Here is a 5,750-nt window from a genome sequence, read left to right as displayed (position 1 = left end):
CTCATGGCCCGAAATCAAATCCAGATAGCCGAAGTGTGTGCTTCTTTATCCAAGGAGTTGCAAAAGGCACCTTTTAGTGCTACTTAGAGTGCCTTAGTGGCCACCAGAGCTGAGGTGGAGAGGTTAAATGGATTAAAAAGGGAGTTAGAGGAGGAGAAGGATGGGCTATTGTCTGACCTAGAGAAGGCTCGGGTCAGGATAAAGAAGGTGACTACAGCTATGGCAGAGGTGTTACAAAAGGTGGTCGAAGAGAGCTATGCCCGAGTCTTCGGGGAAAAGCTCAACCTTAAGGAAGGGTTGGAGAAGGCTAAGGAAAGATATGCTACGGTCGAAGAATCTATGGCTGAAGGGATGGACGAAATGTTTGCAAATCTGAAGGACCAGGTTTAAGTTCTAGCTCTTGAGGCCGATCTTTCTCTATTCAGCTAGGATAACATTGTGGTGGATGAAAAGATTGCCCAGCCCTTAATGATGATGAGGAGGAGGCTTTTCCCGACTAGAAGTCTTCGGGTACTTAGGTCGCCAGACTTCTCAGACTCCTAAGGTCCCTTCTGAAGCTGTTAATGCCGAGCTCCCTCCTTCACCGCCTGGTGCCATCACGGCCATGCCAGTCTCTGTTCATCCTCCAACCACTCTTGCTCGAGGTCAGGATGTAGTGATTGGGGAGAAACTTAATCCTTTATTTAGCCCTTCATCATAGCTTTTGGTAGTTTTTGTTCCATTGTTTTTTGGATGGCCCAACTTGTAAGTCTTTGATGAACAATTTATTTTTTTGTAATATCTAGTAGTTTTTTTTTTAACAAACTTACTTTCTAAGTTGTCTTCCAACAACCCTTAAATTTTAAAGAGCCTTTCTTTACCTTAATGATGCTAGGTCTTTTTTGAATTGGCATTTATACAATGGCTTAGTTGGAGATTGTATGTCGACAACTTTTAATGTTAGTAAGTTTGAAAGTAATAAACTTGTTTATTCTGTTTTCCCTTTTATAAGTTCCGACATCATGTAATCGACTTTGTTAAGTTACTTTTACATTTCATTTTTGTTCCGCCTTGATTCACAGGCCGGTTTTCAGTAGTTGTTTATATATCTTCTTACATTAATTTGTACCTCGTCGCTTCATCCTGCTGACCATTTTAGGTCGGGCAATGATTTTGTGATTTGTCGAGCTTAAATTAATGCATTTTTATAGGAATCTTAAGAGAAAATGGAATTTTTATTGATGAATAAGAAATTCCTTTACATAAACCTACTACTATGGGTTTTGACCACCCTTAGCCCTTACTGTGATGCCTCGTTAAAACCTTCTTTAGAAAAAACCCTTTTTAGGGAAAAAATCTTAAGGTTGGAAAATTGAGTATATCAGGAAACAAGGTTTACTTCCTAAATGTAGTACTTCTAAAAGTTTCATGCATGCCAAGACCTCGGGAGCTCCCGTCCTTGCAGGTCAGACACTTTATTGTAACCCTTTCCTAAGACTTCGACAATCTTGTAGGGTCCTTTCCAATATGTTGTAGTTTTCGTTCACCCAAATTCTGAATTCCGATGTCATTTCGGATCAGTATGAGGTTATTAGTGGCAAAACCTCTTTTGATCACCTTTTCATTATACCTTAAGGTCATCCTCTATTTTAGTGCTTCTTCTTTAATCTGGGCTCGTTCTCGAACTTCTGGGAGGAGGTCAAGCTCTTCTTTTTGCACTCAGGTATTGACCCCTTCATTGTAGAATTTAATCCTGGGTGATTCTTCAGTGATTTCTATAGGAATCATTGCCTCCATTTCATAAGCAAGTTGTAAAGGTGATTCTCCAGTTGTGGAATAAGGAATTGTCCGATATGCCTATAAGACTTGAGGGAGCTCGTCAGCTAATGCTCCCTTTGCATCTTGTAATCGACGCTTCAATCCGGCCAATATGACTTTATATGTGGCTTCAGTTTGTCCATTGGCCTGAGGATGTTCCACCGATGTGAATTGGTGTTTTATTTTAAGGTCGGCCACCAGGTTTCTAAAGGCCGTGTCGGTAAACTGGGTTCCATTGCCCGTAGTGATGGAGTGGGAAACTTCAAACCTTGTGTTAATGTTCTTATAGAGGAATTTCTGACTTCTCTGGGTGGTGATGGTTGCTAGTGGTTCTGCCTCGATCCACTTAGTGAAGTAGTCAATCCCACTATGAGGTATTTAACTTGTCCTGGAGCTTGGGAAAATGGTCCGAGAAGATCGAGTCCTCATTTTGCAAATGGCCAAGGGGAGGTGACGCTAATAAGCTCTTCAGAAGGTGCCACATGGAAATAGGCATGCTTCTGGCAATGTGGGCACTTTTTAACGAATTCAACCATTTCTCTTTGTAAGGTCGGTCAGAAGAAACCAGCCCGGATCACCTTTTTAGATAATGATCGGTCTCCCACGTTATTCCCACATATGCTATTGTGTACTTCTTCTAGAACCTCCTTTGTGTTAGAGGTCAGGACGCACTTTAATAGAGGTGTTGATATGCTTTCATTATATAGGACATTGTGGTCTAATGTATAATTTTGTGCCTCCTTTATAAGTCTTCGAGCCTCTTTTTCGTCCTTAGAGAGGACATCAAATTTAAGATAGTTGACTATAGGGGTCATCCATCCTAAATTTTGGTTAGATATAGTCATTGCATCTAAGATATCATCTCCCTTCGATATTGATGGTGAATGGAGAGTCTCCTAGATGAGGCTTCTATTGTTGCCCCCTGACTTGGTACTCGCTAGCTTGGAGAGGGCATCTACTTGGGCATTTGATTCCCAAAGTATATGCTGAAGTTCTCCTTCCGAGAACATTGATAGTTGTTCCTGTGCTTCATCTAAGTATTCTTTTATGTTGGGGTCTTTAACTTGATAGGTATCGTTGATCTGTGAAGTTACCACTAGAGAGTCACTGAACACTATCAGCCTTTCTACCCCTTCTTCTTTAGCCAGCTTCAGGCCAGTAAGTAAGGCTTCATACTCTGCTTGGTTATTAGAAACAGGAAACTCAAACCTTAATGAGAGTTCTATCTGAGTTCCTTGCTCACTTTCTAGGATGATGCCTGCTCCGCTGCCGGCTTTGTTGGATGACCCGTCTAATACAGGCTCTATATAGTTGGGCTTCCTTGACTTTCAGTGTATTCAACTACAAAGTCTACGAGATACTGGGATTTGATTGCTTTCCGAACTTCATATCTTAAGTCAGGCTAGAAAAATTCCACAGCTCATTGCAGTATCCATCCTGCCAAGTCTGTCTTTTGTAAAATGTGTTTCATTGGTTAATTAGTGTAGACCTTTATGGTGTATGCCTGGAAATAATGTCGAAGCCTTCGAGAGGTGAAGATAAGGGCATATACAAAATTTTTTATCTTTTGATAGTTCAGTTCTGCTCCTTGTAAAGCTTTGCGAACTAAGTAAACAGGTTGCTGTCCATCCTTTTCTGCTTTAATCAAGGCTAAAGCTATAGCTCGACCTGCCATTGCTAGGTAGAGGACGAGCTCTTCTCTCGCTACTGGTCGGATAAGTATGAGGGGTTATCCTAGGAAGGCTTTAAAGTCTTGAAAGGGTTGTTCACATTCTGGGGTCCACTCAAACTGCTTCCCCTTTCGAAGAATTGAGTACAGGGACAGTGATTTCAGCGCTGACCCTGCTAGGAATCTAGATAGAGCTGCCAACCTTCTATTTAGTTGTTGAACTTCTTTGAGACAAGTCGGACTCTTCATGTTGAGTATAACTCTACATTTTTGTCCGGGTTTGCTTCTATGCTTCTTCCAGGTTGAACTTCTTTAAGAATTTTCCCGCTTCTACTGCGAAGGTGCATTTTGAGGAATTTAGCCTCATCTCATGCTTCCTTATGGTAGAAAATACCGCGAAAAGATTGTACAAGAGCGCTGAGTCGTCCTTGGTTTTAACAAGCATGTCGTCCACATATATCTCCATAAGTTTTCCTAAGTGGGAGGAAAACACCTTGTTCCTCAGTTGCTGGTATGTGGCTCCAGAATTCTTTAACCCAAAAGGCATTACTACTAGCAATAGTTAGCTTTTGGAGTTATGAGGGATGTCTTTTCTTGGTCCAGCTTATGCATCGGAATTTGGTTATATCTCGAGTAAACGTCCACAAAAGAAAGGTATCGATAGCTGGAGGCTGAGTCGACCAGAGCATCGATGCTGGGAAGATGGTATGGATCCTTGGGACAAGTCTTATTGAGGTCAGTGTAATCGATAGACATCCACCACTTTCTATTTTATTTCTGTACCAAAACTACGCTGGCCAGCCACAATGGATACTTCACCACTCTTATGAATCTTGCTTCGAATAGGGCTTAAACTTGTTCATCCACGATTTGTGTCCTTTCGGGCCCAAGCTTTTGATGCCTTTGATGAACAGGTCAGGAACTCGGGTAGACAGTGAGCTTGTGACAAATCAGGTTGGGATCTATGCCAGGCATGTCAAAGGCTTTCCAAGAAAAGTGGTCGGAATTTCTTCTTAAGAGGTCAATGAGCTGCTCTTTCAGTCCTCCTTCCAAGTTAGCCCCTATTTTGTTGTTTGTTCAAGGTGATCTCCAATTTGTACTTCTTCTACTTTCCCTCCAGGTTGGGGGCGTAGTTCTTCCCGCATTCAAACACCACCAAGTTTAATGGTGTTGACCTTTTTTCCTCCAAGACTACCTTTTAAATAAGACTTTCATTATAGCACTTGCGTGCTAGTTTCTGATCTCCCTTTATGGTAGCGACCCCTTCTGCTATGGGAAACTTCATGCATAGGTGGAGTGTAGAGACAACAGCTACAAGTCAGTTCAAAATCGTTCAACCTATTAAGGCATTGTATGCCGAAGTGACGTCAACCACGATGTAGTCGATGCTCAATATCTTTGACTTTGTGCCCTTTCCAAAAGTGGTGTATAGAGATATATATCCTAGAGGTTGGATCGGTGTATCCTCCAGTTCGAAGAAGTTATCTTTGTATGCCTTTAGATCCTTTTTCTCCAATCTGAGCTTGTCAAAAGAGGGTTTAAATAGTATATTTGCCGAGCTACCTTGATCTATTAGTATTTTATGGAGGTTTACATTGGCGAGGATCATAGTTATCACCATGGGTTCATCATGGCCAGATGTTACCCCTTAAGCATCTTCTTTAGTGAATGAAATTGTTGATAAGTCGGGAGATCTGCTATCTTCTGCAACTTGGTACACTTCTTTAAGATGCCTTTTTCTTGATGATTTTGATATTCCCCATCCAGAAAATCCCCCATTTATCATGTGTATGTGTCACTTGAGAGTCTGAGGTGGGTGTTCTCGTCGCCCCCTTCTTCATCTCTCTTTCTCTTCCTTTGTTCGTCCAACCTATCTGCAAAGTATCTATCTAGTCAACCTTCTCTGGCCAACTTTTCTATGACATTCTTTAATTCATAACAATTGTTAGTAGAATGCACATAGAGTTTGTGATACTCACAGTATTCTGTCCGACTTCCCGCCTTTTATGTTTAATTAGGCGGGGAGGTGGAAGCTCTTCGTTTGGCATATTTCTCTATAAACATCTATAAGAGAGACCCGGAGGGGAGTATAGTTGTGGTACCTTCTAGGTTTTTTTGAGTTGTATTATTCTTTCTTCTTAGCTTCCTTCTCTTTTTCCGGAGGTGAATAGGGTTGGCTGGGTCTCAGAAGTGGCTCTCTTACTCGGGAATTCTCCTTCATGTTAATGTATTTCTCTGCCCACTCTAGTACTTCATACAAGGAAGCCAGGTGTTGCTTGGATAT

Source organism: Arachis hypogaea, chromosome 10 (genome assembly GCF_003086295.3).
Source record: "Arachis hypogaea cultivar Tifrunner chromosome 10, arahy.Tifrunner.gnm2.J5K5, whole genome shotgun sequence".
In the NCBI taxonomy this organism is placed as follows: Eukaryota; Viridiplantae; Streptophyta; class Magnoliopsida; order Fabales; family Fabaceae; genus Arachis; species Arachis hypogaea.
Note: the sequence above shows the minus strand (reverse complement) of the source record.